The sequence below is a fragment of the Danio rerio genome, chromosome 5, assembly GCF_049306965.1.
Source record: "Danio rerio strain Tuebingen ecotype United States chromosome 5, GRCz12tu, whole genome shotgun sequence".
Taxonomy (NCBI): Eukaryota; Metazoa; Chordata; class Actinopteri; order Cypriniformes; family Danionidae; genus Danio; species Danio rerio.
This window is the reverse complement of record NC_133180.1, coordinates 31333728-31347196: the sequence shown is the minus strand read 5'-3', so window position 1 is coordinate 31347196 and position 13469 is coordinate 31333728. Positions and strand designations below refer to the sequence as shown.

The window sequence follows — 13469 nt, the reverse complement described above, 5'->3', positions numbered from 1 at the left end:
CTGTTCATATATTTTATATAAATGCAGAGCAGCAAGACCCATGGGATTTCATCAGCCACTCACCATCAGAGTCCTCAGTGGAAGCTGAGAAGAGCAGAAGAGGAAGCCAAGCAAGAGATGCCAGAAAAAAAGGGGGAAGAAAATAATGTGTTATTTTGCTGTTTGAGTATAGGCAGGCGCAGTGGGTAGCACAATCGCCTCACAGCAAGAAGGTCGCTGGTTCGAGCCTCGGCTGGGTCAGTTGGCATTTCTGTGTGGAGTTTGCATGTTCTCCCCATGTTAGCATGGGTTTCCTCCGGGTGCTCCCACAAGTCCAAAAATATGTGGTGACATTGGGTAAGGTAAAATTGTCCGTAGTGTATGTGTGTGAATGAGTGTGTATGGATGTTTCCCAGTGATGGGTTGCAGCTGGGTGGCAACACGGTGGCACAGTAGGTAGTGCTGTTTCCTCACATCAAGAAGGTTTCTGCATGGAGTTCTCCCTACGTACGCGTGGGTTTCCTCCGGGTGCGCCGGTTTCCCTCACAGTCCAAAGACATGCGGTACAGGTGAATTGGGTAGGCTAAATTGTCCGTAGTGAATGTGTGTGAGTGGGTGTGTATGGATGTTTCCCAGAGATGGGTTGCAGCTGGAAGGGCATCCACTGCGTAAAACATATGCTGGATAAGATGGTGGTTTATTCCACTGTGGCGACCCCAGATTAACAAAAGGACAAAGCCGAAGAGAAAATGAATGAGTATAGGCAATGATAGACAAGACAATGTTTGATTAATATGAAGTCTTTTAAAATGCTTATTTATTAAAATAAAGGTTACAAAGTAAAGAAGAAATATATCGTGTGTTTGTATATTTATTTCACTGCCTTCAAGATTTTACATTGTAAACTAAAGGGAACAAGGGGGGAACAAATGTTGTATTTACCCTTTAACTACAGGTAACAAGAGAGGAACAAAGCTTCACTTTAATTTACAACCCTCAAATGTGGTATTTACCCTGTAAGTACAGGTAACAAGGAGGTAACAAGAGAGGAACAAAGCTTCACTTTAATTTACAACCCTCAAATGTGGTATTTACCCTGTAAGTACAGGTAACAAGGGAGGAACAAATACTGTATTTACCCTTTAACTACAGGGAACAAAGAGGGAAGAAGCTGAACTTTAACATACTAGTGTATACTTGAACACTAAGAACAGAGTAAACTACAGCAGCAGTTTTTATTGATTGAAGACCAAATTACTAGATTTTTCTATAAAGCATCAGCTATACATTTACTGAAATGCAACAGTTAGCCCCCCTGTGCAACAGCAGTAAAGATGCGAGCCTGTTTTAATCTGCATTGAACCCTGACGGTAGGCCAATGTCATGCAAAGTTATTTGTTGATAGTGAGTTATGGAGACATTGATGCACTCTAAAAACTGCTGGGTTGAAAACAACCCAATTTGGGTTGTTTTGGTAACCCAGCGCTGGGTAAAAAAGGGACAAACCCAACGCTGGGTTACTTTAACCCAGCAAGTTGGGTTACAAGTTTAACCCAGCATGCTGGGTTGTGATTTTAACCCAACTATTAGTTAAAAATTACTACACTGCTGGGTTGAATGTAACCCAAAATGGGTCAGAAATTTAATCTAGAAACTGATGATTAAAATCACTAAAATAAAAACAATTCTACAGCAATACATAGTTGTTCAGTAATGGAATTTTATTTATGACAAAAGATAAAATGTGTCCAAATGAATTTGAGATTTTTCCCATCTGCACCTCAGCATTAACCCTTTGACTGCCTGCTCTACCAAATGGTTGACCTTGTTTTTACTGTTTTAAATAATGACTGTTAAAGTCATAAGAAAAAAGATGATTTAGTGTTCAAAATGTTTATATACATATAAAAATATATATATATATATATTTTTTTTTTTAATTGGTCTTACACATAATTTTTCAGATTTTTCATAATTCTGGTACTTTTACCATAAACATACATATCAATCATTTGGTAGAGGTTGATATTTTAGAAATTATAACATGTGTTAAAATGTACTGATTGTGTTCAATAGCGACATTAGCAGTTGAGAAATGCAATCCAATTTTTTTTTCTTGAAAGGGTTGTTAAAGGGTTAAGACGATTTCTGTGAAAATTTATCAAACTGTATCACAGAAACACTGACTAAAGTTCAGTAACAATGCATCAGACTGAAATGAGACAAATTACCTTAAGAAAATGCATATTTGAAATACATTCAAAAACATTTGCATCATTTATAAATCAGGAATCATCAGTAAGTCAATTGCAATGTTATTGCAGAGTAGAGAAAAACAATAGTATAAGGAAGTAATAATGAAAATGCATCTAAATGACTGAAGTCAGAAAGTAATTTGAGCACAAACATCAACATATTCTCATATAAATCATCAACTGCAATGCAGAAAAAAATATGTGAAAGTAATAATGAAAAGGCATCAAACAGCTTGAAAAAACAAAACAAACAATAAAAACTAAGAAAATACAAATTTTATATTAAGAAAAAATAAGAAAACATTTTATAACTTTCCCTTTAACAATTATGTGCAAACATCAATATATGAGATATAAAGCAATCATCAGTAAGGATGATCAAGTTCAATGTAAATGCAGTTTTGAAGAAAAAACAGATATAAAAGTTAAAATGAAACCTGAGGATGGAAGCATTTTAAAACAAATTTGAAATAGGAAAACTTTTTTTAACTTTTACTCGAACAATCATGTGCAAACATCAATCCTGAGATATAAAAGAGTCTGTAAGAAACATTAGTTGCAATGTAACTGCAGTGTAGAGTGTCTTAAAAAATATCGAGTCCATTATTATGTGCCGTCATCATAGCAAAGAGAAAAGAAATCAGTTATTAGAAATGAGTTATTAAAACTATTCTTTAGAAATGGGTGTCATGGTGGCACAGTGGGTAGTACGATTGCCTCACAGCAACAAGGTCGGTGGTTTAAGCCTCAGCTGGGTCAGTTGGTGTTTCTGTGTGGAGTTTGCATGTTTTCCCCGTGTTCGTGTGGGTTTTCTCTGGGTGCTCCTTTTCCCCCACAATCCAAAGTACAAGTAAAGAACACAGAATCCAAGGAAGCAGTGAGGTCACAGTATTAATTATTACTGTTTGTCAGCAAAAATTAATGCTAGCAGAACCCTTACTGCTAGTGTCTCCTCCCCAGGATGTCCATAAACCACAGTCTGCCACACCAGGGAACACTGCTTGGGGTAGTTCACACCAAAGATGTAGAATGCTTTATAGCAAACGTCCACTTTGGCAAGTAATGTACTTTGCAATAATAAATAGCACAGCACGTGAGCAAAGGCTTGAAAGAAGTGGTGGTCTCCAAGGATGAGAACATGAGGAAACTCAATAGATTCTTGAATTCAATGGATGAAGATACTCAGCAATATTGGTCCCAATCTGAAAAAATAAATAGAAGTAAGATTTATTAAAAACTCAAAAGTGTAAAAGTTAAATATCTTTAGAGTTAACTTTAGAACACCTAAAATACCTTTAGAAGCAATTAAGGCCATAACACACCAAGCTATCAGCCAGTGTTGGCATTAGTTAACCACTGACCATGGCACCATGCTGCAATTTTTTGGCCCGAGTGAAGATGACAATGCAACAACAGGTTTGCCTAAGGAACTTTTTTTAATAAGTAATAGTAAGGCAAGATGAGCATTTGAAATTATTAAGTATTTAATTGTGTTTTCTTAATGAGAATAGATAAGACCCTTCTTCCTGAGCTGGGACTGTTTGCAACCGTATTTGTATAATTTGAAGCCGCATTTAAATTTTCTTTAAAAACTTCAAAAATGAGGCACAATCTCAGTCCAAGATGGATAAAATTGCTGAAATATTTTCCTAAAAAAAAAATCTTTCTGACTGAAGAAAGAATGACATGAACATCTTGGGTGACATCTTTTTATGTTTTACGCAGCAGATGCCCTTTCAACTGCAACCCATCACACTCTCATTTACACACACACTATGGACAATTCAGCTTACCCAATTCAGCTACACCGCATGTCATTGGACTGTGGAGGGGAAACCCATCCAAGGCTCAAACCAGCGACCATCTTGCTGTGAGGCGACAGCACTACCCACTGCGCCCCCATGCCACCCTAATAACAAACATAAAAATAACATTTTCATTGTTAATAAAATAACTAAGACAATCATTATGCATTAAATGCATCATTATGCATTGAGAAACCTTTAATTGAATCCTTACCCTCTGAATTGTATTCAAATTGACCTAAAAACGAGGAAAGGTTCGCTCCTGTGCTAAAAATAAAACAAGAGAATGTCACTGGTTGCATGAACAGCAGATTTTAAAAAATAACCAGACAAAAACAAATTGGCATTAGAGTTCAATCTCTCAGTTTAAAGTGTTGAAGTGGCTAATGATTACTAGGGCTGCCCCCTAATAATTGAATAACCATTAGTCAACTAAAAATTTATTATTCATTCATTCATTTTCTTTTTAGCTTTGTCGCTTTATTAATCTGGGGTAACCACAATGGAATGAACCACCAACATATCCAGCATAAGTTTTATGCAGCGAATGCCCTTTCAGCTGCAACCCATCACTGGGAAACAAATACTCATTCACACACATACACCATTGACAATTTAGTCTACTTAATTCACCTTTACCACGTCTTTGGAAACCGGGGCACCTGGAGGAAACCCACGCGAACACGGGGAGAACATGCAAACTCCACACAGAAAGGCCTATTGACCCAGCCAAGGATCGATCAAGTGACCTTGTTGCTATGAGGCGAATGTGCTACCCACTAGTTGCAGAAAAAAAGTCCACACTGGCAAAGTCAATGTATGCTGCATGAATCCGCTGTGTAAAAAATATGCTGGATAAGTTGGCGGTTCATTCCGCTGTGGCGACCCCAGATTAATAAAGGGACTGAGTCAAAAAGAAAATGAATTAATGAATAAATGGTTTATTAATAAATCTGTAATTATTCAACTAATGCTTCAAATGAACATCACAAGTCAACCAGACAAATGTTTAGACAAGGGCAGCCCTAATGATTACAATGAACCAAGTAAAATATTATTACATACCTTCAAATGTGGGGATTAACTCCTCAAGATTGCATTCTTTTAGTTTGATTTTCACGCAATTATCCATCTGAAAAAGAATAACAGATAAAAGCGTTTAAGCAAAATTAAGTAAAAAAAGATCATGTTAGCCAAAAGTCACTATATCACAAAAATACTCCTAAATGATAATAATTATCCAGGGTGTCACATAAAACGGTGGTCAAACTTTTTCTTTTTGCAGTCGAAGATGATTAGGTTGGAATTAGTCTTAGCTCAGACATTTCCGTTAGCATGAAACGACCCTTACATACAGGATTAATTAAAGATAGCTCAAATCACGTCTAGAATGTAAAATGCTCATAGTAAATTAATAACATTTGCTATTCAATGTACAGATGTACAGCTAAACAAAATGTACATGCAGAGCAGGACAATTATTGTATATATTTTGATAAAAAAAAAACATTGTTAGAAGCTGAATTCAACACTTATGCATCAAAGTATTGTCACAAAAATCCATGAACAAACTTAAGAAATACAATAGTAAAAATACTACTTACTGCTTTACAGTTAACACCCCAGAAAGATCACAAATCACAGTAACGTTACTTACTGTCATCACCTAGCCAACATAAAAATCTGTGTCATTCAAAAGGTATTTTATTACAATAAAAAGCTCCTAAATTATCCTAGGTGTTGTGTTTATAAAGTGGTCATCAAACATGCTTCACGTTAGTTTCATTAGTTACCTTATACTTTTCGAGCTCCTTCCGATGCCATGCGCGCTTACCCGTCCACCGATCAACAGGCTGGGCGTGAGGTGGAGCAACATGTCGGGCGTGAGGCGAGCACAGGTCAGGAGTTAGGCGGAGCAACAGCTCGGGCGTTAGGCGGAGAAACAGGTCCGGAGAAACAGGTCGCCGTTAGGCGGAGAAACAGGTCCGGAGAAACACGTCGCCGTTAGGCGGAGAAACAGATCCGGAGAAACAGGTGGCTCGTCAGGCGGACTCGGAGCAACAGTTCAGCCATAAGGCGAGCACAGGTCAGCGTGAGGCGGAGCAACAAGTCGGCCATCAGGCGGAGAAACAGAAAAAAAAGCGCGTGTATATTATACTAAGTAAACTAAGTGTGTTATTTCTTATGAAAATTGTTAAAAACACACTAAATAACTTACGTCTCACACAGAATTTCACTCGCTTCCCCTCAAAGACAGCGCAAAGAAAATGGCGGTTTCTCACGTTGATGTCCCTGCATGTTGACGTGACGTGCGTGCTCTCTTTCACGTCCGCGTTCCCAACCCAGCACTGCTGGGTTATAGATAAAGATCGATTTTCAACCCAAATTGGGTTGAATCAACCCAATTTTGTTACCCAGCAGTCTCAACCCAGCATTTGGGTTAAAAAACCAACCCAGCATTTTTTAGAGTGTGGCTTTGGTGAGATCGACGAGTAAACATAAGGTAAGTAGTGTATGGAAATATATTTTATATTGAATTGCAGATTTAAAATACATACAGTATACAATAAGGGTTCATAATTTCACAGGTTTTAAACCTTTTATTCATTAAACACCCTATATAAAACCCAAGCACTGAATAAGAGTACTAATGTACTCACGCAGGTGCATATACAGTACATTTGCAGATAGCAATAGGTTGTCACCATCCTTGCATAATTCTTTATATGTATACAATACTTGAAGAAATGTACATCGTAAACTTAATATACTTCTTTGCGTGATGGATATCTTATTGTTACTCCCCTTTTACGCAAACATTATGGTTTGTTCTTTTGCAATTTAAAGAAAAGTGCACCGTTATTTCACTGTACTTACGCGGTACCTTTCATGCTGAATATCTGGTTGTTACCCCCTTATTACCCAAGCATTACAGTTTGTTCCCTTATACTTACGTAAACGTTATTTATACTTACACTATAGGTACAGAAAAGTACACCGTTATTTCACTGTACTTACGCGGTAATTTTCGTGATGAACATCTGGTTGTTACCCCCTTTTTACCCAAGCATTACGGTTTGTTCCCTCATACCTACACATACGTTCATTATACTTACACAGTACGTACAGAAAAGTACACTGTAATTTCACTGTACTTACACGGTACTTTGCGGGTTGTAAAAGAAAGCGTTACCTTTTTTTTTTAAAAAAGGGCTTACTGAAGAAATGTAGAACTAAAATACAAAGGTACATGAGACTCTATATAGCTCAGTCAAAAAATTGTGTTGCTTCCAACTTCCATAGCTGCAATCTGATCCAAATGTACAAAATAATGACATCATGACGTATTACTAACAAAAAATACAAAAAAGTATTCAAATTGTATCAATTATTAAATTATGATTTTAGATCAATCAATCAATCAATCAACATTATCTGTTAGCCAAGACCATTTGTGCAGTACCAATTAAAGATAACCCAGAATTTCGTCCTTCTATAATGGATAATGTCTTCAGCAGATGGAAAAAGAATGGTTTAAAGATAACTAATCAACTTTTCAATGGGGAGACCTTAATATCCTTTTCTCAATTATCTAACAGATTTACACTGAAATCTAATGATTTCTTTAGATATTTGCAACTGTGACACTATATCACAAACCATAAACAATGTGGTATAATTAAAAGATCTCTAACAAATCTAGAAAAATATTGATATATTATTGAACATGGTCTACCTACTTAAAATCATGTAGCCCATTTATATAAAAAAATGAATGCAGGATAAATCTGACAACTCTTGTTATATAAACGTGTTAAATATGCACAAATTGTCATAAAGGTATTAGCAGTCAAACATGGAAGGAGTTCGACTGGAAGATGAAGATGAGGTTCTTCAGAGTTCCATTAGTGCTTGCTAAATTCTATAGTTCCTTACAGTTATCACAATGCTGTACAGATTGTGAAGAAGTGGGGGACCATGTTCACATATTTTGCATATTCAACACATATTTAAATTTGAGAAAATGACTGCAGATTTGCCATTGAAATCAGATATTTTCCAACAGACCTGGGCATTAATCGAAACATACTTACTTGATCTTTAAAATACTGTCAGGGGATTTGTAGTTATTTCCTTTATATTGGAGTTTATTTATCTACCCCCCCTCTCCCACCCCCCTTTTTAGACTGTAACTACTAATTTCTATCTATTATTATTTTTATCTATTTTTTGTGTGTGTGACGTTCTAATTAAATGCTATTTGTATACTATGTTTATAAAAACTTTAATAAAAACAGTTTAAAAAAATTCATATTTGTGTTAACAATTTTGTGCTAAAAATATATTTAAAAATACCTTCTTGTAAAATACTTGTTAAATACTGCAAAAACAAACAAAAAATGGACCCAAAAGTATGCAATGTATGCAAATGTGTGCACTGCACTGTATATATAAATGGCTGATCTCGTCTTTCCTGATCGCTGTGTAACTGAAACTGCCTTTCATGCCACAGTGACATGTTTGTTAAGAAACATGCAAAGTTTATAACAATATTAGAATAACAGGCATACTTTCCTGACAGCTTATCTTTCTTTCTTCATTCATTCATTTTCTTTTCGGCTTAGTCCCTTTATAAATCCAGGGTCGCCCCAAAGGAATGAACTGCCAACTTATCCAGCATGTTTTACGCAGCGGATACCCTCCCAGCCGCAACCCATGTCTGGGAAACATCTACACACTCATTCACACACATACACTATGGACAATTTAGCCTACCCAGTTTACCTGTACCGCATGTCTTTGGACTGTGGGGGAAACCGGAGCACCCGGAGGAAACCATGCGAGTGCAAGGTGAAGATGCAAACTCCAAACAGAAACGCCAACTTACCCAGCCGAGGTTTGAACCAGCGACCTTCTTGCTGTGAGGCGACAGCACTACCTACTGCACCACTGCCTCACCAGCTTATCTTTCTGTCTCTCATATTTGTTAAAAAATAGCTGCACAATTTAGCTACTCAGACTATACCTCACAACTAATGTGTACATCAGCCTTTTAAAAACAATTATAAACCGAGCTAAAGAAGAACATAAATAATTGAGCTTTAAGCAAGTCATTTTAGTTATTGTGCTGATGCATAATCACATATAAATCAAAGCTTCCCTTCATAGTCAAGGAAAGTGGACATGCAGTCATGACTATTTTGAATCAATGCACTTTTGAAGCTCTCTGCATGCCTTCCTTCGAATGCTGGTGCTCCTTTGTGCTTTTTGAGAATTTCGTTCTGCACAGCCTGTTCAATTTTATTTGGCGATATGCCAGATGAGCAGTCAAACACACACACACACACACACACACACACACACACACACACACACACACACACACACACACACACACACACACAAGTGTACTCTGCTACTTTCAGCCAAGACGCACAAAGGTGACCATTGTTCACAGGAAACACTTGTAAATACCTTGTTTCCACGCACTACAAGCACTGACCAATCAGATGGACAGAAGCAACCCCTTGGTTTTACAATAACAACATGCACTTATGCACACTCACTCTCCACACCTTCTCCGTCACCCTCCACCGGGCAAACTGCCCTTAATCAGGTACTTTAATGAAACTTGTCCTTTGACCCTTAATATACAGAAGGAAACACGAGACTTCTGGCAGGCTTACTCAAGTATGCAGCTCGCTCAATAGGAAAATGGTCCCTCGTGAACCAACGTGAACTCGGAGGGGTCAGCGTGAGGGTGTGGAGAACAATAAAGGTTGTGTTAAAGGAACTGATTTCTTTTGTACGCTTTACAACATTTCCTCTCTAAGAACCATGAGAACAATGAAGAACGACACTCCACGAATAGACCAGTTCCGCCATTTTATTATTTCATGTTGCAGAAAAATGAAAATTTGAGGCCTGAGCTAGCATGCTAGCCTTTTGACTACGTGTTAATGAGTAATCGTGGCTTATATCTTGCACTGTAACTTCTGGACTTTATTTAACTGAGGGAAAAGGGGAAGAGAAACTGGCTTATCAGAGCACAAGACCATATAAGGACTGAGGTGAAACTATTTATCAAGTGATGCAAGATTTGTGTTTGGGGCAGAGCTGATGACTGCACCTTGTGTAACCAATCAGCAAGTACTAGGTGTAGGTTTCTGTCAAAGTGGCGTCATCTGGGTTTAAATTGGGCCAATAGCTTGCAGTCCTCAATAATTAAAAAGAGTTAAGAGAATTAAAAGGATAGTTCACCCAAAAATGAAAATTACCTTGAGTGGTTTTAAACCTTGAGTTTATTGAGTTTTTGTTGAACACAAAAGAAGATATTTAGAAAATTGCTAGTTGCTGCCACCCATAGACTTCCATAGTGTGAAAAAAATACTATGGAAGTCAAAGGATGCTAGCAATCAGCATTTTTTGAAATATCTTCTTTTGTCTTTAACCTAACCCTAAAGTCAAGTGCTATGTTGGGGTTTCCGCCTGGACTTTGCCTACCAAAATTTAAAAGCTTACGAAATCCACATGCAGAGGTGTAAATGCAAAAGTTTGGTATTATTTTAAAGAAAAACCTTTGAATTTTCATAAAACGTTGTTGAAAGTGATTTAAATAGTTGTGTATGTTATCTGTGTTATAATAAACCACAGTATAAACTCAAATTTGAAAGTGTACCTTTTAGGTTCTGTGTGTTCTAGATTGCTGTAATTAATTTTGGTGGTTCCTACACATGTCAGTAATTATAGGAAAAAAGAAAAATAGGGCCAGTACAGACCGTTAAAATTTGAAGAATGCGGAAGTAAATGACATCATGGACCAGTACCGGGTCCCAGAGTTTAGGAGGTTAACCAAAAGATAGGCATGGGTCAAATAGGCATGGGCCGGTATAAGATTGTTAACCTTGGATAAAAATATCACGGTTTCATGGTATTGTGATCACTGCACTAAAATATGTTCTTTTTAAATGTCTGAGCAAAAAAACAACAATTTCTTTCCCTTTTAAACACACTATATTTTATTTCAAGAAACATTTAAAATATTTTGGAACAGTTAACATGTTAGGCTAAATACTTCAAATTAATTATTGACTTCTGCTGTCTTCATTTGTTTCAAAAACAGATTTTTTTTTTACAATTTAAAACGGCATCTTTGGATATATTTTCTGCTGGAGATACTGTTGTCCTAAAAAATACACAAAAGAGTTGATAAAAAATTGTATTCCTTAGGAACAATGAAAACACGCCTAGGGTCGATAACCGGTTTGCAGATATAATGCGGTTTGGAAAAGTCAACGTTTTAAAATGTTTTTAAAAAAAAATTTCCGTTACACCATTCCTAAGGTATGTGTAAGATTTATTTTATTTTTTTAGTTTTTTTGTTTTGTTTTTAATAAACAACAGTATCTCCAGCAGATATCCAAAGATGCTGTTTTAAATTGTAAAGAAATCTGTGTTTTTGAAACTGATGAAGACAGCAGAAGTCAATGATTCCTTTGAATTATTTAGCCTGACATGTTTACTGTTCCAAAATATTTAAAAAGTTTCTCAAAATAAAATATATTGTGCTCATCTGAAATCGCCTACTACTCAGTAGTGTAATACATTTGAATTTACTACTCGACCGATAGATATGTACGTTCTATAAATCATGAAAGCGAGTAGTGTGAATGAAGCTCGATTGTACTACATCCGCCATTTTATCATGATCACGTGAAACACCCGCTTCACTCTCATTCATGAATTCTCTAATGGTGCATCATGGGATAGCGTAACATTCATCGGATGCACACTTCAGAATCTCACTGGAAGTAGATCATCCAAGTTCTTCTCCCATATTGTTTTTCGACTTCTATGAATTTGGACATATTATTCAGCTCACATGTTGTTTTAGATACTATATGCAAGTATGCAATTTCAGACATAGCCATAGTGTTCAAAGCAGATAAAAGTTCTTGTTTTGTACGCAAATGTTTTTTTTAAGATATTTTAGAGCAGCAATCCCAATACCATGAAATCAAGATATTTTTATCCAAGGTTATCATACCGTTACAATCTTATACCGGCCCATGCCTATACCGAAGAAAGAAGCTCAAATGGGTTTTGAACAAGCTTAAGGTGCAAATGTGTTTTCTCCAGGGTTCCCACTTCAAGCCAAATGTCAAAGTCCCATGTTTTCCCTGACTAAAAAGCTGTATAATGAAGGAAATTGAACAGTCTCTACAGAACTTTGAATTTAACACAAAATAAAACATTTAGAACATTAGAAGATTTTTTCACTGATTTTGGGCAGCCAGGACACGTTTCAAATTCCTTCTGTGCAATATGCACTGCGTTATATTAAATAACATTATATTATTGCACAGAAAGTGCTCATCCAGTGTGCAATACCTCGAGCTATCATAGACACATGCACAGTGATTTGCTTCTCCATAGGTGTAAGGCATGCTTTAAATACATCATGTGATATTAAATTGCAATGTGCATTTAGCCAAAGCCTATTTAAACATTGCTACGTTTGTTGTGTTGATTGCATAAATGAGAAATTCTAACAGGATTTTTCTAATGTTCAAAATATTTCAAAGTTTTGTTTATTGATCAAATATGATGTAGAAGCCTTTATATGATTATTCTTCCTCTTTGTTTTCTCTAAGTGTTCCCTTTATATAAAATACAAAAAAAACAATGGTTCTTAAGGTTATGAAGTAATAGGAAAGTAATGAATGAGATAAATTTGTAAATTTGTGTTTTCACAAAAAAACAGCACAAGAAATGCTGCAATGTTTGCCACTAATTTTGATCAAAGGCACAGTCATTCAGTCATTTTAGGCTGCAGTAATAAGATAATTTAAAAAATTTTTTTGTATATATTATTGAATTTTAAAATAATTCCAGAAATTCCATGATTTGTGGGAACCCAGTTTTCCCCCACACCAGAGAAAACATGCAGGAAATGGTGCAAATTAGGTGGAGGTGTCGGGGGAGATGATACCCTTTTGGCAAACACAGACAATATAACAGCTATATCCCAATCAAAAACAATGATACCTTTTTTTACTAGCATGGTCTGAATGTTGTTTTTTAAAAATGATAAAACATAAAATAACATAATATATAATGCACATTTAATATATACTAACTGGCAAAAAAAATCTACATTTCTGTTTGGATTTAAGCAAATACTTAAGACTCAATGGTTTTATATATTTTCGATTGTAGTGATTAATATTAAGCCCTTTAAATTAAAGTCTGTTTACATAATGCCACTGCTGTTATTTATGGAAGGAATCAAAAAGTACAATAAAATCTATTATTTTCCATATACTAAATGCTAAGCAGATTAAAAGATTAGTCTTTTAAAAAGGTCAATGAGAATGTGCCTTGCTTTAAAAAAAGAAGGAAAAAGCTAAAACTCACACACATAAAAGAA

The 13469-nt window shown here is 36.0% G+C and overlaps 1 long non-coding RNA gene across 3 annotated transcripts; it reads right to left on the bottom strand.

Moving 5' to 3' along the window:
• Positions 1-1681: 1681 nt before the first annotated feature.
• LOC103908733 (uncharacterized) lies at positions 1682-5891 on the bottom strand. 3 transcript variants are annotated; one of them, XR_002458890.3, is made up of 6 exons: positions 5833-5891; positions 5644-5705; positions 5105-5171; positions 4254-4306; positions 4028-4143; positions 1682-3436 (listed from the first exon to the last, which is right to left on the bottom strand). It is a non-coding gene; the product is annotated as an uncharacterized lncRNA (long non-coding RNA). The 3 variants fall into 3 exon arrangements; XR_012406905.1 differs by having other exon boundaries at positions 4254-4301; XR_012406904.1 differs by lacking the exon at positions 5644-5705.
• Positions 5892-13469: the final 7578 nt, after the last annotated feature.